The sequence below is a fragment of the Dermacentor andersoni genome, chromosome 10 (genome assembly GCF_023375885.2).
Source record: "Dermacentor andersoni chromosome 10, qqDerAnde1_hic_scaffold, whole genome shotgun sequence".
Taxonomy (NCBI): domain Eukaryota; kingdom Metazoa; phylum Arthropoda; class Arachnida; order Ixodida; family Ixodidae; genus Dermacentor; species Dermacentor andersoni.
The window spans coordinates 35625307-35652146 of NC_092823.1; the positions used below are offsets into that span (position 1 = coordinate 35625307).

Genomic DNA, 26840 nt, shown 5'->3' on the forward strand with positions numbered 1-26840 from the left:
TACAAAAGATTTTACATAGGCCAAGCCGGTCGATGTATTAATGACCGACTGCGTGAGCACCGCTCCTCCCTGGGGTCAGATAACGGTGCAAACTTGCCTCGCCATTACAATGAATGTGTTGTTCACGTTTTGTTCAGCAATGTGTGTTCATCAATGTCTGTTCAGCAGTGTGTGCAAGAATGTGTTGTTCAACCTTTTGTTCAGCAATGTAACGATTCTTGATGGAGGCAAGGGCAAAGAAGAGCGAGAAATCCTGGAAGCGTACTAAATCAGTTTATTAGGTGACGACTGCAATGGCACAACCTCGGTGTGCTTACTTGAAAAAGAATTTGCACTTCTAGGTCGGTCACGATAGATGTGATATCTTGTGTTTTCATGCTGTGTGATTAGCGATGACGTGGTTGCGCATGCTCTGCTGGCCTCGCTGGGACTACGCTGCTTCTAATAAAGCTCAGTTGATAGTCCAGTCGTGGTGTGAACCTCTCCTCTTGTCCTTTGTGTTTTTTGACAGTTTTTTTTCTTCAAAGTCAGTTTTGTTAGGCATAATAATGCATCTTTATTGCGTACACGCCACTTTGACGCGATGACTTTTCGCGGTTGTGTGACGTTGTGTTATAGACAAGTGAAGTGGGTGCATCACTAAACCTTTGACCAAGAGCCGAGGTCTAATGGTGAAAAGGCGTGGAAGCAGAAATCACTATTTTTCTTGTTTTACAACATGTTTCTCAAACATGTTTTCATTCCGCAATGTATTGAGGCATCGCACCAATCAGCGCACCGACTGGCAGAGCGGAGGCGAGCACCCCTATACGCGGTCTTTCACGTAAATTGAACGAAGCATTTTAAAAATGTGGTTAACCGCAGCAGAATGAAACCAACGACGTATGGCTTGCCGTCAGGTGGCGCTTGTTTGAGTACTTCTGATCAAACTCACTTTCTACATTTTTGCGGACGTAAAGAGAGCCTGCCATGCCTTTGTAAATAGAAACATCAGTCATAATCAGAGTGGCGTGAGATTTTGTGGCGAATGGACGTGCTTTTCAGGGCTCCGTGGAGGCAACGAAGTCATGTTTATTTTGCATGCTTTGAGCTTACTTCTGTTTTCTTATTTCCTTAATTTTAGGCTTTAATATTTATTGGGGTGCTTCGTATTTTTTCTGCCTCTCCCTTCTTTGTGTGCGTGGGGGTGTGTCTCATGCATTTGGTTTTACAAGATATTCAGGGCGTACTTTCGCGCGACGTGCTCCTAAACGCGTCACCGGGTAGGACGTTAAGTCTTTATAGCCTTTAAATTGTAGCTCGGAGGCGGCAAGAATAATAGCAATTTGTGGTGTTACTGTGTGTGCTTCGGTATCGCGAATATTGCTTTGGTAGGAAAGTGAGAGCGTGGCCGCGTAGTTGAACACGTGCGAAAAAATGTTAGGACATTGATGGCTTTTAAAACATTGGTGAGAATTAATTTGCTACATTTTAAGGATTTAGATCCTGTGCGTATCGTTTTCTGATAGAAGGCACGTGCTCTGCATCATTATAGTATTATAGTACTATAGTACTTGCATTAGAAAAACTCTTGCAATACATGGCAAAAAAGCAGGGAAAGCGCGCAGTGCGCGGGGGGTCCCTCAAGGCAGATGAGAATGGATAGGGAGTCGAGTCAAACGGCACACATTGTTATGTCGATGCTAGGCTGAAGAAAATGGAGACTTTCAAGGAAGAGCTAGTCAACCAGGTTGAAGTACTCAAATATGAACTAAATTGGGAGCATGATGAATGGCGGGTAGTGGAAGAAAGACTTCAAGCAGCCGAGTGAAACTGAACAGGGCCGTCATTGTGAACGAGAATTGTCGTGACAATGGAACGCACCCACTCGACGTGACAGAAGAGGGAGTGTCATCAAATCACGTGGAATGCATGCCACGCGAAGAGGAGGTAGCTGGAAAGAGCGGCACCTACCTTGCGGTTGCCACACACAAAAAGCAGGAGCGCAGGGTTCAGTGCCCCTTGTCGAGTCCGAACCACGCGGAAAAGGACAAAGGGAAGTAGGGAGAGGCAGGAGAGGGTAAAATTTGGATTATCGCCGGTGACTCAATTCTGGCTAGTTGCTCACAAGCAATTGTGGAGAGGGTTAAAGGGGATAAAGGAGTGGCGGTAGGGATACTTCAAGTGCGGACACTGGGTTCTGTCATGGAGCGAGCAAAAGCAAAGCTCACGGAAAATTCCCACGTGCGCAACCTTGTGATAGCAGCAGGTGGGCGGGCTGAATGATGTCCTCAACAGGAAGGTGACAGGACTGCGCCCAGCGCTTGTCAAAGGGGGTGGAGGACTTGCGCGAACTATCCCCACATGTGCAGATCCTGGTGTACACGGTGCCAGAGGTGCCTGTACTGACAGTCACGTACAAAGAGCCGTAGTGGCTGCGTATGAGGCGATATGGAAAATGAACCGAGAGAAAGGTTTCGAGGTTCTCGAAGTAAAGAGGAAGGTGAGAAGGTGTGGTGGTTTTGAACGAGACGGTCCCGCTTCAATTACAGTCTTGCATGAGAAGTGGGCTGGTGGCTTGCTGGTCACGTTCTTGGTTTTTTAGGGGGCCGAGGGCCGCAGGGTCTTTTCATAGCAACTATAGTAGCAGGAATGCATTAGTTACGCACGCGAAAAGAAACTGAACTATTATGAACAATTATATTGCACATATTGCTTTCTCTTGCGTAAAACTTCATACAGCGCTTGTTTTTCCAACTTGTGTCACACTGGTGTCGTGCAAAGGAGTTTTAAACACGTAGGAGTTAAAATGACAGAACAAATGATGTAACATGCAATTAGCATCGCTTATTGCATAGTTGTTATGGGCCGTCCACGCTAAGTTAGTCCCGATGCGCACAAGTTATTTATATTAGCCGGCCAAATCTGGGCGAACATTATTTAACATACATGCGTGTGTGCTATATGTTGCTCGTGATACGCGCATTACTTTGCATTTGCTATAGTTGAGGGCAAGCTCTAGGTTCGTGGCGTCATTATATGTAATTATTTTACAGAAGCTAACATATTCATCGGAAAGAATGTGAGTGTTAGAGGACAGCGAGGAAGAGAGATCGCTAATGCTATAAATAAACAGGAAGAGATATCCCCGAGTGCTAAAAATTATCGACTATTAATCATCAAGGGTTATGAGGCTCAATGATTTGGAGTCAATCCCAACCCTACATAATATCAGCCCTTAGGGTAAATGGATAAAAAATATATGCGAGTCCCACGCCCTGTTGGAATCGACGTAAGCGAAGCTGTGTCTACTGTTTGCTTTTATTGGCGATAATTAGCGGCGATGTTGAGGGTGAATGTGTAATTTCTTCAGCGTTTATTCGTATACTAGAGTGGTAAGTTGATGGTGCATGTTACCTTGAGTGCACTACTGCTGCGTACTACAGAGAAGACACACGGAGACCTCTTTACTTGAGGCGCTGTTGTGCGCCATTTTTCATAATCCTTCAGAAGATTGAGCATTTTTATTGCCTCAAATCCCCTATCGCATCGTCGCAGAAGTGTTAACTATTATTTCTATTATGGGACTGTACGAGCCAAAACTACCATCGGTTTATGAGACGCGCCATAGCGGTGGACTCCTGCTTAATTGTGACACAATGGTGTTCTAGAACGTGCAACCAAATCGAAGTGCACTAGCGCTTTTGTATTTTGCTCCTGTGTAAATGTGGCTAACACGGTCATAATTGGACCCACGACATCGAGCAATGGTACAGCCGTCAAGCTACTGCAGTGTGTGCAGATGTATTCATTTAACGTGCGACCGCTTCGGTAGTGTCGCATAGACCTTAAAGCCTTTTAATGCGACTTTGCGTCTGCCCGCACTGGTTCAGTTGTCCGCTTCGCAAATTTGCGTGGTGGTAATTCTTTTCAGAAAAAATCATGCGTGACTCTGCTATCGCAAATACCAGGGGCAAGCGGAGCTGGGAGAAGGCGAGTAAGGTAGTGCCAAACCGCACATTTAGTCCAAATTTTGCGGGGCTTCCCCCAGCTCCGCTGATATCTGGTGTTTGCGATAGCAGAACCACGCGTCATTTTTTTGACATGTCAGTGTAGCTTGAGGATACAAAGATTAGCCATCTGTGTTAAGCAAAGCCACAGTAATTCAAAAATCCAGTGGGGTAAATGAAGTATTTTATATTCTAATTCAACTCTTGAGCTAATCTTCAATGTCACTCATACTTTCTTCACATTCACTCATCATGCTACTTTCATCATCTACATACGTGTCTTCTATGTACTCACCCTCTTCAAGTTTCCATCATACATCATACATCATCGTCATCATCATCATCATCAGCCTGGTTACGCCCACTGCAGGGCAAAGGCTTCTCCCATACTTCTCCACCTGCCCCGGTCATGTACTAATTGTGGCCATGTTGACCCTCCAAACTTCCTAATCTCATCTGTCCACCTAACTTTCTGTCGCCCCCTGCTACGCTTCCCTTCCCTCGGAATCCAGTCCGTAACCCTTAATGACCATCGGTTATCTTCCCTCCTCATTACATGTCCTGCCCATGCCCATTTCTTTTTCTTGATTTCAACTAAGATGTCATTAACGCGCGTTTGTTCACTCACCCAATCTGCTCTTTTCTTATCCCTTAATGTTATAACTATCATTCTTCTTTCCATAGCTCGTTGCGTCGTCCTCAATTTAAGTAGAACCCTTTTCGTAAGCCTCCAGGTTTCTGCCCCGTACGTGAGTACTGGTAAGACACAGCTGTTATAAACTTTTCTCTTCAGGGATAATGGCAACCTGCTGTTCATGTCTCAGAATGCCTGCCAAACGCACCCCAGCCCATTCTTATTCTTCTGATCATTTCACTCTCATGATCCGGATCAGCAGTTACTACCTGTCCTAAGTAGATGTATTGCCTTACCACTTCCAGTGCCTCGCTACCTATCGTAAACTGCTGTTCCCTTCCGAGACTGTTAAACATTACTTTAGTTTTTTGCAGATTAATTTTTAGTCCCACCCTTCTGCTCTGCCTCTACAGGTCAGTGAGCATGCATTGTAGTTGGTCCCCTGAGTTACTAAGCAAGGCAATATCATCAGCGAAGCGCAAGTTACTAAGGTATTCTCCATTTACTCTTATCCCCAATTCTTCCCAATCCAGGTCTCTGAATACCTCCTGTAAACATGCTGTGAATAGCATTGGAGAGATCGTACCTCCCTGCCTGACGCCTTTCTTTATAGGGATTTTGTTGCTTTCTTTATGGAGGACTACAGTGGCTGTGGAGCCGCTATAGATATGTTTCAGTATTTTTACGTACGGCTCGTCTAGACCCTGATTCCGCAGTGCCTCCATGACTGCTGAGGTTTCGACTGAATCAAACGCTTTCTCATAATCAATGAAAGCTATATATAATGGTTGGTTATATTCCGCACATTTTTCTATCACCTGATTGATAGTGTGAATATGATCTATTGTTGAGTAGCCTTTACGGAATCCTGCCTGGTCCTTTGGTTGACGGAAGTCTAAGGTGTTCCTGATTCTATTTGCAATTACCTTAGTAAATACTTTGTAGGCAACGGACAGTAAGCTGATCGGTCTATAATTTTTCAAGTCTTTGGCGTCCCCTTTCTTATGGATTAGGATTATGTTAGCGTTCTTCCAAGATTCCGGTACGCTCGAGGTGACACAATGACACAATCATCATACATCTCCTCAACTACTTCTGCCTTTTCTTCAGGCATTCGCTTAACATGAATAATGGTATTTTGAGGTAGCAAAGGGTCTAGCAAATCACTTGGTTCACAATGGCTTGTGTTGGGTATACATTCCATGAAATCGATTTCAAAATGCTATTCAACAGGTGCTAAGCAAACACCACGTCACTTTTGTTTTCCACTGAGAGAAAGAGGGCCACCGAAGCGAGCGAGCGGGTTTTTTTGTTATTGGAGAGCAATGCCGTCAGACCACATGCGTCCTCGCCGCGCCGCTTCTCCTCTACTAGGCTCCACCAACCCTCGCTGCGTCACTATGCTGCGCGATGCTACTCCCCACCTAACCTCCACCCACCCTGGTTGGTTCGCTATGCTGAGCGATGCTATTTTTATACTCTGCTTTCACTCTATCTCAGCTCTCACTCCCCCACCTTGGAAAAGCTGCGGACGTCAAGAGAAACCCAGCGAGGTTATAACAGCTCCATTGTAATAGCAGAAGCGTACCTTACCGTACGTTCACTTTGCCCGCAACCGCTGTTTGCTTACCTTCTCACGTCGTCATAGGACTCTCACGCACCTCTGCCCCTGTGTGGGAACTGCGAGAGTGCAAGGCTACTCACTCGTTTCGCGACAGCGTCGATTCCTCCTATTCTCTGTCTCTTCTACCACCTCCTCTCTACAGTTCTATCTGCGTCCTCTCTGGACTTTCACCTTAGTAGAATGGCAAGCGCTGCAGCTTTTGCAATGCTTTTCAGGAGGGTCCTGCATAATTACAGCTGTCAAGAGGCTAATGCGGGACACCCAAGGAGCTTACGAGGGCATTATGCCCATGCCACGCGATGGAAAGGTTCTAACGAGTTTCTCGTGTCGACGTTTCTCTGTGCCACGCTCGTGCTACTATATAAACGCTTTGAACCAACCCCTGACGCGGCATGACAGATAACTGCAGAAGCGCGAAAGTTCAAGGAAGAGACAAAGAAGGCTTGGCTTTAAAAAGATCAAAACGAACAGACCTGACACTATGAGAGAATGGCCGCCAGAGTTGGATTGCTTGGCGACAAAGTTCAATATATACATTTTACTGCTATTGTAGAAACACTCAAGCCTTAAGGACGGCTTTGAATCTGTAAATATCGTTGTTTTCTCCAATTTCATTTCCATGTGATGTTTCACAGCACACAATTGTGCATATGCCTCATCTGTAAAGGTACTTGTTTGCGCGTGCATAACGTCAGATTCCGAAAATGAACCTACCGCTGCATTACACACGCCGCAATGCGACCTTAATGTATGCGTGTTACATTCCGGGCCCGAGAATTTCTCGGGAAGTTCTCGAAAGTGTATTCGAATGCGTTCTTCTCGAGTGTTACCTCGTAACTTCGACAAATGAAGTATCACATTTTACGCTTTCCCATTGCCAGGGCGTTAACAGCCTGTGTGGGACGCTTAGACGGTGTTCTAGAAGTAAGACACCCCTTCCTTTACTGAGCTTCCCCACACACAGTGAAAAGCGCTCTCTCACTATCGGGTAATTATAAAACAGTGTGTCACGCGACATAATACTCGTAGTTGTGTAAGCTAATGTTCAGCGTTCGCAGGCGCTTTCAAAAGTGCGTGAATGTAGACCATGACGTTTGAAGGCTAAGGAGCCGTTCATTCGGTTCCACGTAGGGACATTGTACAGCAGCTGTTCAGAAGGCGCTTGTGGGCGGGGGTATGCCTAAATAGTGAACAGAATCCAGTATCGTTAATGCGCTCGCTGGGGCAGAGTGATACTCCACAGCACTGCTAATCCCAATGTATGAAGTCATTAGACAGTTCCTATCACTACCACATGTTGTGTGCGCCATATGCCAAAAAGGAATATCGTTTCTAAACATTTATTTTTCAGATACTTGATGTGGGTTATAAAGGAGAGTTTGAGAGAAGTATGTCACTTAAAAACGTGTCCTCTGCTCGCAGAGATAAGCGCTGTTCATCAGGCTTATTATTAAGATCTAGGACCAGCCCTCTATTGTCAGAATGACGCAGATTTTGTGGGATTAAGCTGAAACCTATTTTCAGCAGACCATTTTTGACATTTATTTGTGGCAGAAGTGCACTTGTCGCTTACAACCTGCATGCTTACGTGCATTTAATGCCATGTGGACATCCGCAGCAAATGCTCAATAAAATATTGACACGTGTACTTGTGTATCGGCTGACCGCGCTTGATCGTCGCACAAATGTTCGCGCAGGATACATGCAGGATGCGCCTGCATGCATCGGAAGTTTCTCTAATGTTATCGATAGTTCTATCCGCAGCCTCTGGCACGGAACCTCCTGTAATCTGATTGCACGCATGCGCGACACAATTTGCGTAGTACTTTCTGGAAGACACGGGCTCCAGCAATTACTTTGTGACCTTCGATGACGCATGTTTCAAAGCCACCATGCTTGATCCGCTCATCAGATTTTCGCCAATTACCAGCTGTGTTCGCTGCTGTCGTTGTTCTATGAGTGTACCCTCTTTTGAGGGCACAGGTTCGCCCCGTCAAGAACTAATTTCGTCACTCAGTTTTGCTTCCTTCTTCGCCTTCACAACTACGTGACACTGGTGAAGGTGCTGGGTACGCATGCACAGAACGCCTCCGAAAAACTATGATCCAATCCGGAACCCCGAAAGCAGTACCAATGTTGCCCCGCACCATCGAGCGAGTGGCACACTAGGAAACTTGGCCCCGTAACACGCTTTTCTAACCCAGCAGAACAGAAAGATCAACCATAAATAAGCAGCTACAATGAAAAGAGTGTCGCCATCAACGGTACTGCTTCAGCAACTCAAGGAGGCATCTAGATTCCGTGATGCTTCATCGGAAAACCCAGAGACCTGGTTCGAGACAGTCGAGATGGTAGCAGCCTACAACTAGTGGAACCCTCAAGACAAGTAGCGTCACGTCAATTTCTCTTCGGAAGCCTCCGCCAGGACTTGGTTTGAAGATCGATAGTCCTCGTTAACGACATGGCACCTGGTCTGCTGCGAGTTCCCGGGGACATTCCCACGCGTTGTCAGGAGAGAAAGGGCGATAATTCTACTACAAGCCTGAGCTCAGCTACCTAACGAGAGCGTCGCGGTATTCCCGGAAGAGATGACTCGTCTTTTCCGTCATGCCGACCCGCAAAAATCTGAGAAAAAGAAGTACATATTCTTATGCGCCGTGTAAAAGCAGAACTGTAGAATAGCAATATTTCTGTCAAAAGCAACAACGATTGAGAAGAGTGCGGCTAATGACCGTGGAATTAACGAAAATCCTGCACCACCGAGGAAGACGGCGAAGAGTCTATCTCGACGACAGAACAACGACATGTCGCTGTCACGACGAATCCTGGAAGCAAAGAATGCAGCGCCCAAGAAACGCCTGACGACGCGAAATACCAGCCACACATGAGCGCCATGCAGCCATCATCCGACGCTGAGACCTAACTGCTACGCAAGGGAAAGGACCGCCGACCTCGATGTGCTCCTCGACGGCCGCGCAGTCACCGCCTTAGTGGACATACTAGTCGACTACTCCATCTTCACTGGATTTTGCACCGCTAAGTTGAAGAAAGTCAACACTACACGGGACAGCCTCAAATTCGGATAGATGGATGACACCTTATGACGTCAACGGAAATCTGCACGCCAAGAATTGCAGTTTATGACCGGACCTAGCCTGCGAAGTTCGCTGTCCTCCAACAGTGCTCACGAGATGTAGTTCTCGGCACATACTTCCTGAACCAGCATGGCGGGATCATCGACGTGAGGACAAAGTCGATAATGATGTACAAATGTCAAGTGAAGCCGACGTAGAGGCCTACCAGTCAGGGTGCCTTGAGCGTACTTGAGGGCTAAGTCAGCATCTCGCCTCGCTCCAGATTTGTTATTTCCGTCGTCATCGAAACAGCCGGAGACCTAGAAGGAGTCATCGAGGACGACCGACGTCTACTGCTCGACCGTGAAATTTGCTTCGCAAATGGCATCGCTAGAGTGCACACAGGGAAAGCGAAAGTTATGCTGACAATCTTCAGCCATGAGATCGAGCACATCAATAAGGGCACTACGATCGTATACATCGAGGAAATTCTGGATACCGGCAATGCGCTTGCCCTCTCTAATTCTGCCGCATCTACCCCAACGACCGTAGTCCCGAGCCCGACTTTGACATAAATCCAAGTCTCCCTATGAGTCAATATCAACCCCTCAGAATACTTCTCCGACGATACAAAGCTGCTTTTCGACGTCATCGAGGATTCGACAAACACCAATTGCAAAGCATAGCATAATAACCGAAGAGTGCACTCGATCACTCCGCGAGAGCACTTTCCGAACTTCGACACGATAAGGTAAAGCTATAAGGCAACAAGTCCACGAAATGCTGCGCGACGACATCACCCAGCCGTCGAAAAGTCCGTGAGTATCTCCTTTAGTCTTGGGAAAGAAAAAGGACGGAACCTTAGGTTCCGGCGTCAATTACCGTCAACGGAACAAGATCACAAAGAACGATGCATACGCGCTCCCACGGAAAGACGCCGCATTGGATCCGCTCTGCAACGCCAAATAATCCTCGTCGATTGATCTCAAGACTGGCTACTGGCAATTAGAAGTCCACGATAGGGAACGCTAAAAGACCGTCATCACGCCAGACAGCCTCTATGAGTTCAAAGTCATGCAATTCGGACTGTGCTCGGCGCCTGCAACGTTTCAGCACGTGACGTACACGGTGTTAGCAGGCTGTCTCGTTTACTTGTAGGAAGTAATCGTCTTCACCGGAAATTTCGACGAACGCCTTAGGCTGCTTGAGACAGCACTAGAAGCCATCAAGTCATCAAGGCTCACTCTGACGCCGGGAAAGTGCCGCTTCGCTTACGATGAGCTTCTGTTCTTCGGCCATGTCTTCAGCAAATCTGCAGTACGCCCCGACCCGCAGCAGACAGCAGCCCATCGACAAGAAGGCAATGCGTGTATTCCGTGGCATGTGTGCCTACTACACGCGCTTTCTCATGGATTTTTCACGCATGGCTGAACCACTGACACATCTAATTGTGATGTTGAGGTCAAGTGGGAAACGCCGCAGGCCAACGCATTTCAAGAACTGGAATGACGCATGCAGTCGGCCACCGTTACTTGCGCACTTCGCTGAAGACGCCGATACCGAAATGCACACTGACGCCAGTAGCCATGCCTCGGTGCCATCCTAATCCAGAGGAAGGATGGACTTAAATGGCTTATAGCTTCCGCTAAGCGATCGCTGTCAAAAGTAGAAAGGCAATTATTCTACGGCTGAAAAGGAATGCCTCGCCATTATTTGGGCGACTGCAAAATTCCGCCTTTACCTATATGGCAGGCCGTACAAAGTCGTCAGCGACCATCATGCCTTGCGTTGGCTGGCGAATTTAAAGGACCCTCCAGGACGCCTGTCGCGGCGTCGTCTAGGTGAGGAGTCATTTGTTTGTGGAATGCATCCTTTTGGCGCACAAATAAGATAAGCGGTAAAATACGCAAATTGGCCAGCTAGCCAAAAAGCTAAAGAAATTCTGAGAATTTCCAACTAATCCATAACGATTGTTTACCTCGGCTGTGATTTCGTTTTCGCTTAGTTTTGCTTACTTGCTTTTCCTACCTTATGCGCGTCTACCCATGGCCTTTTAGGAGGCTAAGAATGCTTAGGCGTTCCAAGACAATTGTCAGATTTTATTGCCGCATCCAGACTCTTCAATGCAATGCTACCAATTGAGTCGCAACGCCGGGAACGACCATGCCTCGACGGAGCAGTGCGGCCGAAAGGCAACACCAGCTTCCGCAGTCGCGAATGAGGAGAGAATGTGTCGCCGCGATGTCATGTCACCCTCGCGACCGCGCTCGCAAACTTGTGCTATGCGCGCGTTCTTTGTCCATGCAAGCTCTCGCCTGCGTTTTGACTGCGCATTGGTAAAGCCCAATGAAAACGCGTCAATCGTCTCTACGCGCTCGCTCGCAGGCGCGGTGTTCATACCTAGAATGATGCTCAGCAGCATTCAATTGTACATTGCCCCGCCCAAAATCTCAAATTAGCCCACATATAAATTTCATGTTGGCTCATTGGTAGGAGTGCTGAACCATGTAACCAGTGAAATTTTCTCTCGGCAGCTGGAAAGTCAACCTCGACTGTCCTAACGTACTCTACGCCCACGCACAACGCCATAGTATTGAGTTTCACTGCTTTAAAGAGTTTATTTGGTTTGGATGAGGGACCCTGCATCTCGGCGTCAGCCACCTCTCTTTTTTTTTTTGAGCTCGAGCACCTTCAACGAAGCGGTGGCACACTTGCTTTCCCTCTGATTTTTCAATGCGTCGATCCTTTCTGTTCTCGTCTTCTTTTCGCCGCGATTGCGCCCCACGGACCACATAAGGGGTCCTCTTTGCTCAGTTGTACAATTAACCTCCGATTTCTCACACTCCCTAGCGCCCGCGAAAACGACTGAAAAATCGGGCAGTCCGAATAAATGAATGCTGCATGTCTTTTACTGCACATAATAAGGCTCAGGTTGCCACAGGCAAGTGCGAAAAAGCTCTCGTAGCCTGCCAGTACACTTATTAGGCTTATTAGGTATATCGGTGCTTGTACTCTGACAGGAGACGGCAGGTGAACGGGTGTGTAATTAAGGAATACTTACTAGCTCTTGTGACAATTGCCCCTTCCCACACTTGTTAAGCTTCACCGCAATCCTAGGCGTTTACGTCACCGCGCATTATTTCTGCATAGAGGGGAAGCTTACTTTCGGAACCCGGCAAATGACACGCGTTGTGCTTTCCGAGCTTAGAAGCCATTGTCGAGTACTACAAACTGAGTGTCACCACCATTGCTAACAGTAGCGAACGTCGAAGTAGCTAGGTCTAGCGTTGCCGAGGTGGTGGCTACAGCTGCCAGTGGATCTGCGTGCGAGAGCATCGGTTCGGAACGGCCAGATAATCAGAATGGTGTCGGTGGTGGCTTTGAATAATGCCGTTTTAAACCTGCGATCACGGCAAAAGTCCGGAAAGTCGGACGGTGAAGGGTTCTTGTGTCCGAAATTTGGTACGTTTTTATACATTGACTCTGGTCAATGCTGGTTTGTATACATTGACGTGGTGGTGGCGCGAAGCCGTCCGAATTGTCCAGCCTGTGTCAAAAACGGGGCGTCCGAAAGACTGGTCGCTAATTGTACACTGGCCACTTCTCCAGCCGACACATGGCGTCAAATACAATTCGTTACGATTCCTCTCTGTTACTCGGGCCGACATTAGTGCGACTTTCATTCTCTTTCGATAAGGTACAGCTGTATTACTCTGAGAGAGGCACAAATTCCCTGAGTTTTCCCTGAGTATTTCCAGAATATTCAAAATCCCCGAGAATTGCCCGGTTTTCCCGGTTGGCAGACACCAAGCATAAGGAATTGTAGTCTTGAGTTGGCAAATTACGCGTTTTTTTGCAAATACAAAGCATCAAACTTTTCGTGGGACAGGGCTTGGGAGCTCGCTAAAGAATGCTAACGAAGTAAAATCGCCATTATCGACGTCATGTTTTATTCATCGGGGTTCCTGGGGTCCATTCGAGCGCGCTGGAATGACTGCTTAGTTTGTTTATTTCGTGGCGGGCGCACAACATTGTGACAACTTGCATTGATAGGTGGTGTCATCGCTTCAAAAATTTAGATAAAGGTGTTACAGCAACGATTCAAGAACCTGACACCTGACTGGAGAAGTGCGATGAACGTGCAGGAAATTTAAGCATACACTGGTGATGACCAATAAGCCCTTCGTCGTAGAATTAAACGACGCATGAATTAAAATATGGGCAAAAAAACTGCCAAGAAACGAGGTGTTATCTGCGTTTTGCTACGTTCAAGAGCAGATGTCAAGATGCAAATGCGAGAAACAAAAGTTATCTTCAATGTCGCATATCAGTACGCATCAACGGAGCAGCACAAGCACCTTTATTCCAAGCTCCTAGACGAAACAAAGATATGTAACTTCTAGATATCTCACAATTACGTCATAAAACTAGTATTTCTCGATAAAATGTATCAAGCATTTAATATTCAATAGCGCCTACTCATTACGTACTGGAACAGTGCGGCAAAAGTGCAACTAACGCAGTTTGTAGTACGCGCCAGCAAACTGCAGCAAGCTTACAGCACCTTCCAGTGCACCCAAATATCTTACCACTGAAACTAGCGTCTCTTCCAGTGTGAGCTCAGTGGTTGAAAGCGTCCCCAGCGCTATCCAATATAAAAAAGCGCTCGTTTCACATTGGAAAGCCCTGTAAGACGCTGGTTTTCTCAAGAGCGACGTGGAAATCCCTGCGTCAGTGGAAAGTATACAGCTCGTGCGGATTACATAAAAGCAACTTTTTTAGGCTCGCGCCAAGAGGCCGGACAATTCATCGCTTTTCTTCTCGCGCTGGCTCGTTTCTTCAGTATCCGTCGATGGTATTGTAAGACTACCACCGATGGCAAAAGCGCCGTCATAGTACTGTTAAATATCTAAGGTGCGTGTAGGGTTGTATGGGTAGAGTCTGGCGAGAAGGACAATGTCACTGGTTGCAACAGCGGAAGACCTAGTGGGCATGTATAGAATGATTTCATAGGTGACACAGGTCACATGGCAGAGCAAGTCATTAGGGTCAGTGTAACAACAGACTAGTTTTTCACAAAGGCCAACTTCGCGAGATAGTGAACAAAACATCACGAGAGTGCGGGAAGAAAAATGGACATCACGGTGACGCGGGTCGTAGAGGTGTTGCTGGTTCGCTTGGCGACAGTTGTAGACAAGCTTGCGCAAGTTGGCGAGAATCGACAGCGCGGCAGATTACATCACTGGGATATTTACTAGTTGAAGTTGTGGTGGACGGAAGCATATTGGTAGTGCCGGTAACACATCAGATCATCACAAAAAGAGTTTAGATATCAATTATTCACAGACAGTTTATCAGCACTTCAAGCTCTGAAAAACCCAAATAATTCAAATCCAATGATATGCGAAATTAAAAACATACTAGATCAATCAAGGAACTTAATATAAAATTAACGTACGTGAAAGGCCACAGTGGTATATTAGGAAATACATTAGCGGATGAACTAGCAAAAGAAGCCACAAAAGAAGGAATAGAAACATTCATCCCAATTACAAAAGCATTTATACCCAAACAATTGCAAGCAAATCTATATATAGAATGGAATAAAATAGGGAACAAGGAAGGTACAAATAGCTACACATACAAATGGATAAAGAACGTCAGCCACATTCCTACACATTGTCCTACAAATTATTATACCTCTCAGGCACTGACTGGACATGGGAGGTTTCCCTTTTACTTTTCAAGATTTAACATAACATCAGATTCGAAATGTCAATGCGGAAAAACCATTGAAGATTTCGACCACTATCTGAAAGACTGCCAAATTGTAACTAAGCAACGAAACGAACTTACTAAAAATTAGGAGATAAACTACAGAATAGAAAACCAGAAATTATTAAGACTAAAGAAACAGTGGCAACGCTAGAAGAACTAGTAAAGCAAATTAACGAGAACGCTATACAGTGCTAAAACAATACAAAGTTAAGTAAAATAGTGAAGCAAATAAAACAACATCTTCAAACGTATTAAACATGGTTATGAGGAAGAAATAGTGCAGAAAAGCCATTATTGGTGAGGATTCCTCAACCACTATTTCTCATCAAGCCAATAACATCACAACAAAACAACGAAACAACAGATACACAAACAATAACACAAGGGCTAGAACCATCAAAGCAAAGAGTGGATTTCCAGCCTCACAAAAGCAAGCAAGGACGAAACCGCTACTGCAAGACCAACAACGGACCCAACAAGGCAAATGTGAGCCAAAAAGAATCGAAGCTTTCAACAAGAAAAGCAAAATATCTAAGAAGAACATAAGATCTCCTCAAGACGGAGGAAGGAAAAACAATCATTTATTAATTTTATTTATTTGTGTTCAATAAATGCCCGCTGCTGAGCCCGTCGCCTTCGCGGTGGATGCTGATAGTAGCTTTCCCTCTTTCTCTATTCCACTCTCTCTGACCCACATCATTACCATACCTTTAACTTTTACTTTTTCCCTTTACCAACCCCCTCCCCCTCTCCTCTCTCCTCTATACTCCCTCTTATTCCACACCCTAATCTCAACAATCTTCCAATCCAATCCTCCTATTTCCTATTTCTAACCTGCGATACTTTAGTGGTGCAGGTGGGGTACGCCTAAACCCTCTCACATTTCGTCGGCCATACAAGAGGTAGAACAGGGAACGGCCAGCAGTTTCGAGACGGAATGAGTTGTGAGTAAAGGTAACATAAATTAGAGCAAGGTCCTAGTAAGGGCGGACCGTTTAAAGGTATTTCCATATTATGTCTGTAAGGGTAAAGTTCAAAAGCTCAGTGATGCTCATCGTTGATGAACATTAGGAAGTTGGCAATTGATACTCTAAGGGCAGACCCACATGATGTCGTCAATGACTTTGGACTAAAACGTACAGCCAAGGTCTGTGAGCATTTGACGCGGAGAACAATGTATCACAGTGTTATCATGTAGGAGGAAGTCCGCAACATTGGTTGCGCAATTGGTCGGAAGAGGGCGTGTCAGAATACAGTGGGTCGCACAGTCTGAATATTTTTAAGCCGACATGATAGAAGAACTCGACAGGGAGGTGGAGAGCGGCTGCAGGTAACCAGCAGAGCTGCGATTGCTTCTTCGGTCGTTGACAAAGTTCACAAGCGGCAACGCAACGTCGTGCGGAACGGGCACTTTCTGACCAGCTAAAATAGCGGCGAAGAAGGTCATAGATTGGAGATGCGCCGATATATTCCTCCACTGGTGTGTCCTGAAGCTCCTTTAGAATTGTTGAGTGGGGGGTCTTTAGGAATTACAAGTAGATCAGAACCTTGCGGGTGAAGATTACGAAGGTACAGTGTACCCCGGAGAACGAAGAGGAGTAGAGTGGCATCGGCTGGAGAGTGCTCAAAGCAGTCGATTAGTGCTTTGATGTAGGCATCACGACCTTGGTTGTCGGCGATATGCAGGAGCTGTGATACGAATACGCAAGTAGCACTGACATTATTAGAGGACTCAGGCTTGCTAATAAGGCAGCGCTATTAACTGTCAGCGTCTTGGTGCAGGCTGATGGTCTTGTAAACCACGGAATACGAAAACTCTTGGCGCCTCAAGCGCATAGCCAGGCTTGGAACGACGTCAACATCCACAAAGATCTATTGTGTACTTTTTATGAAATTGTTTTTCATTACCCAGTAGGTAGGAGGACATTTCCACCCCAAATCCAAATTGAACCTGAGACTAGCACGCTCACACTTTTGCAAACCCGCTCGCATCCCACTCCTCGGTCCCTTAACAAGATAGACCTGACCACTCACAGTCGTGCCCCAAATATGGCTCATCATGAATCGTACTCTTCTGTTCTAATGCTCTGGCTCTGCCGAGCGCTTAACGCCTCCCCATCCATCACGAAGAAGCAATGGGAGGACCCCTCAAGAGCAGCAATATTCACATTCAGCTCCAGGCTGTCTAGAGGGCCCACGACATCGTGGTGGTTCTTCGTCTCCCGGACCCATCGTGGATGGAGCCACCGAATTGGTCATGGGGACCCTTGGGCCTTCATAAACTCAGTTCCTCAGGGCGCAAAGTTTTTGCCACGTCATGTCCTCACGCGCATAAACCAGCCGACCCGTAGGGTTCTTTAGGGATGAGAGTCAGCAGAGAGCATCATGGTCCGTGACTACCAACAAAGGACAACTGCAGTGGTAGGCTTGGATCTTTGCAACCGTCCAGACAACAACAAGACATTTCATTTTTGTAATGCAACAGTTGTACTCCGATGGTGATAGGATGCGCCTTGCATAAGCAATAACCCAATCCTGGTCACGCTGACTCTTGGCTAGGACGGCGCCTACGCCATGACTGCTGGCATTTGTACGCAATCGTGCAGGGGCATCGGGATCGAAGTGGGTAAGTATCGGTGGTTGACAGACAAGTGAGAGGGGCGACAGGCGAGAACAGGTGGTGGTCTTTGAGGTACCGATGACAAATGCGTGCGTCGCTTCAAAAGAATAGTGGGAGGTTGAGCAGTTGCCGCAAACTCTTGAAGAAAACTGCGGAAGTGCTAACATAGAATTACAAATGTTCAAATCTCTGCAACTGCGGTTGGAACAGGAAAGTCTCGGACAGCTCGGGATCAGGCTATACTCCAGCCGCGTCGATGATATGGTCCAGGACAGCATTGGCGGCGGCCAAAGTAATATTTCGACGAGCTGAGTTTGAGCTTCACCTTTCGAACAACATCAAGTAAGCGTGTCAGACGTTCAAGGTGTTGGTCGAATGTTGTCGAGAAGACGATGACGTCGTGGTGGTAGCAGAGATATGTGGACCATTTAAAAGCTTGAAACAAGGAGTCCATCATGTGCTCAAAGGTAGGCGGCGCACTGCATAATGCAAAAGGCATCACTTTATATCGGTATAGGTCATCGGCTTTTATAAACGCGAGCTTTCGCCCGTCTATATTGTCAAGAGCACTTTATCAATATCCAGAACGAATATCAGTACAAGTAGCTGGGCCTTTGGAGGCATTCGAGGGCGTCGCCTATACGTAGAAGCGTGCAGACGTCTTAGTAATTTCTTTCAGGTTGCGGTTGCCTACACAGAAGGGTCTAGACCCGTCCTTCTTTTGAACGAACACCACCCGCGACGCCCAGAGACTCGAAGAAAGCTCAACTGTGTTATAAAGCGAAGTTGTATATGGCTAGCCGATCACCCATCCGTACGTCCGGTTGTCGCCTGTACGTCGAAAACTCCTCCGGCGCAACACCATTTTCATGCACGGAAAAAAGAGAAAGAGAGGTCACCATTGGCTGAACGAGCACTGACCTCGTTGCTCTCCGTCGGAGCCGAGCGCGCACACGCAGTTTCTCTCCTGCTCTGAAATGTGTGGGCCACGTGTCATATATGCTCCTGACGAGCAGGCAGCTTTCGATCGGCAATGCCACAAACAGAACCGGAAACGAGCTCGTCGAGGCCGTGCCGATGCTGGAACCCCGGCACAAGAACAGCCTCGTACAACCGAGCGTAAGCAGCAACTGCGTACCGAGGATCAGGCAGCCTACCAAGGCGTCGTTTACTAAACCGTCGTGATTAACACAGTGATAAACACCGGGGCCGTAGGTTTCAGTTTTGCTGCTGAACGATCAGTACGAAGTGGTTGGGCGGTGCTTTTTTTGAGGATCTTGCTCAGTTTGAATCACTGCGTTCCAACGCAGAAACTCAATATTGTCGTCGTTTAATTGGCGCACCACGCTTACTTGATCCCAACAACCTCCTATATGAACAGGCGTAGCATCGGCAGCATGGATGAGATGCTTGAGCGCAAGGTCTGGCCTAAACGGCGATCGTCGAAGTCGGATATATCTCGGCAGGGCAAAAAACTGAAAAATTGTTCAGTCTGTGAAAAGGCCAAGTGCGCGGCAAACATTTTCTTTATGTTAGGATCGGCACCCGAGGCTGGTCTAAGGTTCTGTTATGCCTGGAAGAAACTTCAGTTGATAACGCCACCACTTGATGCTAGCCTAGAGAATGAACCCTGGCTCCAAAATTAAGAATAGAAGCGCGAGTCCGGCTAACTGTAATGGTAAGGACAGTATGAAGCACAGCGACGTCATGCTGCAGTGCAATGTAGGGAGAAGGAGTGATGAGGTAGTCTCCATCAGGAACAGTTGGGGGAAGCGGCAATTCTAATACGCTAATGAGTTTGGCAGTAGGGGACTAAAACCGGTGGGGCGTAAGGCACGGGGTTGCGTCAGAAGGTTCTGAGGGAATCGGCAACATGCAGAGCAGTTAGCCAGATATCAAAAATGACATCGTCAGAGCAGAGAGCAATCATGGTGAAAAGGGCAGGGGCGTGGCCGCCGGCGATGCCGACACGCGCCGAACACATACCGATGATAGCCGGCATCCTCAACGCGGACACTTCATGCCGACGCCGGGGTGAGAAGCTTTTTGATTCGTCGTCGAAAGACAGCACTCTAAATATATGACTAATAAAAATAGGGCCCTCGGTTCCCTTTCTTCTTCTTCAGCACTCTACGTAAAAAGATGGGATCCTGTATCAATCAGTCGAATAAGAGGAAAGCTGTCTACGTAAAAAAGGTTTTCGCTCGCACGCAACGCCATCAGAAGATTTTAAGCCAGCGTCGGCAACGCAGCTTCACTTCCAGAAGCTGCAGTGCCTGGTTTTCCGGCTGAGTGCTGGCGGCGATAGGACGCGAAGAGAAGCGATGGTTTGGGGGGAACGATACTGATAGCATCGATGTAAAATCGGGCGGTCGTAGCAAGGATTCGGTGCTGGAGCATCAGTGGCAGTGCGTTAATGGCAGGTGCCATAGGGAGCAGTAGTTCCAGATGTGAGGGAATAAGCGACGACGTATGTCAGAGGCGGTGTCGGCCATTCGTTACAGTGATGACGAGCGATGTTGCTGGTGCGAGAGCTGTAAAAGCAGGTAGGCTTGGCATCACGGGTACGCCATTTATTAGGGTTTCGAGAAGAGGCGGAAAAAACTACGGGGGCCAGTAGAACTGCAAGAGAATGAGAACGTGGCCTCAGCCATCACAAATATGGTTGCAGCCTCATCGGGAGAAGTCGATGTGCAATGTAGCGAATAGAGTGCCTCGAGTGCGTCGGGAACAATGCGGGTTAAGCTGTCACAGGTATTTGGCTGACTGAGCCGGTGATCACTAGTCGACCTAGCAGCAGTGTTAGGCTGCCGGGTGATGTATTGCGTGATACGGCGGCTCTTAGCTTGTTCATGGCGACGGTAATCTTTCATCGTGGCGTCGATAGTCAAAAAGTAACCGGAAGCTAGCAAGTTGAAAACGTCGTCCGCAAGTCGATTTATTTTTTAGCCACTTTCTCTGTTTCAGAAATCTGGTCGTGCGCTTTCCGGGAAAGAGTCCAGATATGTTGGATGTATGAAGCGTACAACCCTATTAATATCTGCAGCACGAGGCACAAGCGCCTTTCTTCCGACGAGCTTGTGCCCCAAAGATGTCGCCGTCTACCTTGCGAGGTTTCCTTTGAAGATGTTCCACGTGGTTAACACTTCTCCTTCATGCCTTCGGAGCCCCACACGTCGAGTGTCCCTTAGACAATAGATGATATTGGAGAGCACAATACTTTGGTCGCACCTGTTATTAGCACTGACGCCTTCATAGAGATTGATTCATTCGTCGACATCGTCTCAGTCCAGGCCACTGAGCACACCAAGTTCGCGATAGTGAGCACCAGTGATGATGGAGCAGTCTCATGAGCCGCCGCCGTTGCTGATGCGCTGTCTTCACCAGGAGGCATGGTGGCAATCTGGTGTACCGACCGCTGTGGAGTACCTTGTGGAGGACTGGGATAGCAAAACTCCACCAAAATGCAAGGTTTCGAAGCAGACAGACGAAAAACAGTAGTTGCACTGGAGTCAGGGTGCAAGACAGACACTCGGTCTCGCGTTTCCCGGACACTGATGGTCTTTCTCTTGACAGTCGATGCTATCGTAATAATATATTGTTATACATACGAGATGTTTTTAAACCCTATTCAACATTCTTTACAGTGAAGTGTTCCAGGATTATTTGGAGGAGATATAAAGGGAAAATTCATGCGCATGCGAGAATGTTTTTCCGCCCGCATAAATTGTCAGTTACTGGTTCATGGCCTATGAGTGAGAACGTGCACTGAGTGCTTGTCGTATTCAAGCAAGTTCTAAACATAACGGAACAACGATGAGCAATATGGCATCAAATTTTGCCGAAGGCTTGAATATACGCAAGTGGAAACCATTCGCGAGGTTCAACAGGCTTTCTGGGACGATGCCGTGAGCACCGCACAAATAAAGGGGTGGTCCTACCGTGTCAAAGATGACCACACATCTGCGGACAGCGAACCCCGTTTCGGCAGGCCCTCAAAAAGCGAAAATGAGAACGTCATTGAGCAAGAGCGGACTTTGGTCATGGAGGACCGTCACATCAGAGTCCGAGAACTTGCGCACGAGATAGGCATAAGCATTCGATCAGTACATTTAATTTTGACCGAGCATTCGGGTATGAAGCTAGTGCTCGGGAAATCGCGACCAAAAGGGCTAACAATGGAGAAAAAGCAACTCTGTCTGTAAATTCTGCAGGACCTGTTGGATAATTCCAACAGTAACCCCAAGTTTCTGAACACTGTGATCACAGGGGATGGTAGAGGGTTTATGGTTACGACGCTGAAACCCAGGTGCATTTTTACAATGTGAACATCTGACATCTCCGAGGCCGAAAAAGCACGGCAAGTCCTCAGCAACGACAAGATCATGCTCACAGTTTTCTTCGACTCCCCTGGACTGGTGCATTATGAGTACGCCCGCAAGGCCAAGACTTCAGAAAGCAATACTACCAGGAGGTCTTCCATCGCCGACGTGATGGTGTGCGGCGCAAACTACCTCAACTGTGGGCAGCGAGAACTTGGCTACCCACCTGCTCATAATATTCAGGCATTCTTCGTCAAATACAACATTCATTCACGCTCCCAACTCCCCCGACATGGCTCCCTGTGACATCTAAATATTTCCCAAGGTTAATATGCCGCTGAAAAGAACGCGATATCAGTCAACAGAAGACAAAGTTCGGAATGCGACGGCTCGGCTGATCACCATTCCAAAAGACGAGTTCCAGAAGTGTCTCGAACAATGGCGGGGGTGTTGGGAGGACTGTGTGCATTACCTAGGGTACTACTTTGAATGGGATTAAGGTTATGTACCTCCTAATCAATATACGTATTTCTGCTGACCAAAGCACATAACTATGGACCTGACCAAAAATATATAAGTGTGTGTGCGTGTGTGTTTGTGTGAAGTCGCATGCGTTCTGGGATTCAGTGATTTGATGTGCTTGAATGATTGTATTTTTCATCCAGTTTATATACATGTATATGCTGTGGCCAACAGAAAGAAACTATATCTGAACTTTCGCACTGGTAGAATGGGCTCTTATTCATTTATTTATTTTCTTCTTTATTATACTACCTTCAAGGCCCAGGGGCCTTGGAGTGGAATAAAAAAAGAAAAGTACATTTATGATTAAGCAAAAAGAAAACAATATGGTATACAACAGTATGTTTTTTAGTGAGTTTACAATGGTGTTTGCGAAAAACATTGTCAGAGACCCTATTAGCCATGTGGACATATTATATTGAAGAACCGCCTCGCTTAATGAAAACACGTGGTGCTCGATTATGCACTTACCGATGATGCCAACGAAATAATGGTGTCCATAGAAAGACGACAATGTGATGACGACGCTGAAATCACTATAACAAAATTTTTACGATGACATTACCAAGACGGCAAGGCGGCGAAGAAATGACAATGTCATCACGATGCAGTCATCAGAATGATGACTACATGATGACGAAATGAAGAACGAATGACGGAGCTAGATTGACGACGACGTTATGACAAAGGGATTACGGTAGTAAATAATTACAATGGCATGACGCTGACGACATGACGACAAAGAGTCACAAAGCTGCAATTAAACTGAGTTCATGACCACGACGACAATGGGGTGACTAATGCAGAATGTTCACGCAATGACAACGAAAACGCGACGGAAAAGGTATGACGACAGCGAATCACTACAACAACATGACTACCTTTGGACAACCGCGAAGGCATGGTCGCGACTCTCGGACGAAATAGCAATGACGTCAATTTCATGGTGACGATTAAATTACGATAACGGCATGACGACAGTTCGAATATGCCTCAGTAATGACGACGCAGGGACGGCGAGAGAGTGCAGACGGCGTTGCGGCGGCTGCATTACGACAAAGCATCACGACTTTGCCGGTGCTCTAGCTGCAAGAGCTGACTGAAGTTATGGCAATGCACTGCAAATCTGTGTAACGATTTACCAGTGCCAACAAGCACAAGATATGCGCTGCAATGCCGCGAGACCGCATAGTTGATGAAAAGAAAAGATCGCAACAGCTGTACGCTCATATATTTTGTTTATCGCTGGACCGCAGAGAAAATCGGTCGTGGAAACTCAGTAAAATGCGTGCCCATGCTTCTGCGAGAACGATACGAAGAGGGAAATGCAGGTAGGTCAACCGAAGACACGCCCCGTTGGTTACCGCACACTTGGGGAAAATTCGTGTATTTACTGTTGTATATAGACAAAACTCGGGCGTTTCTATTACACTGATTTCGGCTTAGTGACTGAGCAATGTTTCCTTTATTCAAATTTTTTTGATTGCGTGGCTCGCTTAAACAACAGTATATTTCAAAAAAAGTGAAATACGCCATTTAGCCTCAAGCGCTGAAAGACAGATAGGATACACACCGGACCTCAACAAGTAGTCGGTTATTCAATGGACAAGGTGTTCACATGGCACGTGAATAAGTAATCAACAAGTTGGCAGATATTGCGCATCTTAGGGTTGTGTTTATGCGTTCCGGCGACATATGCAACCAGTTTGTCCCAACCATCCCCATTTCATCTTTCAAAGAACACATGAACACACGAGTTTTGAATATAGGACATAGAAGAGAAAAAAAATTACGAGTACTGACGAGGGAGTGGTGTGTAGCAGCCAAAAGCAAGTTGCAAGAATAGTGTCGGTGCTGATAACAACAGTCCAAGCCACAAGTTCCGGTTCATTTGGGTAGAGTGAGGCAACGTCATTCCCAGAAATCTCCTCCGAAAATGATGCTCCTGCGCGACGAAGAGACAAAAAAAAAATTGTGCGTCACTAAACTGCAGTTGAAGCCACCTGAAACTTTGTCTGGTGCAAGACAAATATTAAAGCATGAAAAAGGGTTCATTGCGAAATGGCATAATTTATAAAGAAATGATTGTGATCACCTGCAGCTCCTAGAATTATCTTGCAGTCGCTCGCTTACGCAATTTGTTAGGACCTGAATGAGAAATGCTAATGTATTCATTTTATGCAATTATTAGTTATATGAGAATGATGCAAATGGTGTTTACAAATAAAACATTGTGCAGATCCCACGAACTGTGGCAATCGACGGTATGCGAGGCATTTTGGAGTTGCTAGCTATGTAACATCGCTTGTTAGCGCAAGGCGATACCAGATGGACCAACGTGTTTGGGTAAATTGAGCAGTTGCGTGTGTGTGGGTCCCGAGCGTATCTGTCTGTCACGAAAGCAGCATGACGACGGCCAGGATGAAAAATATCCTATGGCGGTAACGGCATGATTTCTACGCCGGCCTTTCGACGAGATCCTACATGGCATTACTTCGTTTCTAGATAGATAGTACAGGATTGTAAACGACAGAATCATAGATTGTGATGTCATCATAGCCTGCGTGTTATGCATCCTACGTATATCGGGCTATTCTATGTGGCGTATGTAAAATGGGGATTATATGTAAAGTCTGGCAAAAAATTGGTAATGCCTCGTTACCCAGCGTTATCATGAAATCAGCCCAATGTACGTCGCACAATATCTAGACATGAGAAAGGTGAGCCGGCCCCGTAGGTGCCGCTGTCTAACACGGTGCCGCAGAGCGCGAGCTGTTACAATTAAAGAAGACGAGAAAGCGGCACGGGCCGCATTCGGCCTGGCCAGCTTTGGAACGAGAGCAGTATGCGTGAAACCCTGAACTATTGGTTAGAGCGCTGGGCTGCTGTGCTCGACAGCATAGGTTTGATTTCGCCGTCGGTATACACTTATGCATGCGAAAACATCAAATGGTCCATTGATCAAACAAGCTGGCGTCTGTCCTGTGTAAACGCGAAACGGCACCTAAACCCACATTGCCATTGGCTGCGACGCCGCGTCATGAGCTGTGCCTCGATAGAGGACAACGACCGAAAATGAACACCTGCTGCCGCAATAGCGCCGCAGCTTTTGCCTGAGGGAAGAAGGCATCGCCGCTACGCCAACCCTGGTTCTCGCGGTCGGCACGACAGCACCTCGACAGAGCAGGGCGGCAGAGTGTCCGGAAGGAACACGTGCTGCGGCATTAGCGCGCCAGGGTTTGCCTGAGGGGAGACGGCTTCGCAGCTTCGGTGGCATGGGGCGTTTGCACCGCAGGCTGCGGCTGCTTGCTGGCTCGGGCAGCAGGTACCGTAGGGTACAATACTCGCTGCGCAAAACTGGAAGGACCGCTCAGCGCAGTTAAGTTCGTCATTATTGCTTCCGCATTCATAACTCATATTCTCTTTTTAGTAAAGCGACGCAACACAGGAACCTACCTACCGCAAAGTGCCGTGCATGAGACAGAGAATGCTTCGCATTAAGAAGTAGTCGTTTGCTCAGAATTGTCCTTTATGCGCCTGATGATGAGCGCTCAGCTAACATGAGAAAATTACGTTGGTGAGAACATGCTATAAATGTGTTCAGTACTGTTGGGCGCGTTAATTCTTAATGATGTAAGAATTTTAGCGAATAAACCAGCGGATGACATGGCGTTCTTCAAAACTCACCTTGTTACAGCTTAGCATGTGACAATGTTGCGTTTAGCCAATTTCAAGGGTTGTGCGACTTTTGGAAACTGTTGTAAAATGAATTAGTATTGGCCTAGTCCAATTGATCCTTCAATCGAATATTCACTGCATAATTCTGTCATCGATTCAAATCACCATTAGTGCAAAACCAGAATTAATAACTTTCGAATTCTTCATGTCGTCGACTGCACAGGATAAAATTTTAAATTAAAGCAGAAAGGTGATACACTTAATCTCTTGTACAGTGGACATCACGTACTATAGCACGCTGTGTTGCTCAGGCAGCTAGCCTTTTCAGTGTAAGCATGACCACGCGCTATAAACTGTAATACCATAGCAGTCTGCAATGGGTGTTTAGTAATATATTGAAATGTAGGACGTGTCTTCTCAATGGATAACATCTGACTAGACTTCCCTGCGTCATGGTTGATATAATGTTGACACCATCTGCCATGTCTATTTGAGCTAGACCAAGTGTTCCTTTTATCTTTTTTATCCTGCCATCGCTGGAGCCAAGGAGTATTTTTATTTAGACGCGAAGGTATCCATCGATTTTGCCTGTCTCAGAT

At 46.7% G+C, this 26840-nt stretch overlaps 1 long non-coding RNA gene across 1 annotated transcript in view; it reads right to left on the bottom strand.

The window, feature by feature from the left end:
- The window catches only part of LOC129381956 (uncharacterized), a 103824-nt gene extending 79322 nt beyond the window's left edge, over positions 1–24502 (bottom strand). Inside the window, exon 1 of the long non-coding RNA XR_008610031.1 lies at positions 24367–24502. This is a non-coding gene — a long non-coding RNA (uncharacterized lncRNA). The remainder of the gene's footprint in view (positions 1–24366) is intronic.
- Positions 24503–26840: the final 2338 nt, after the last annotated feature.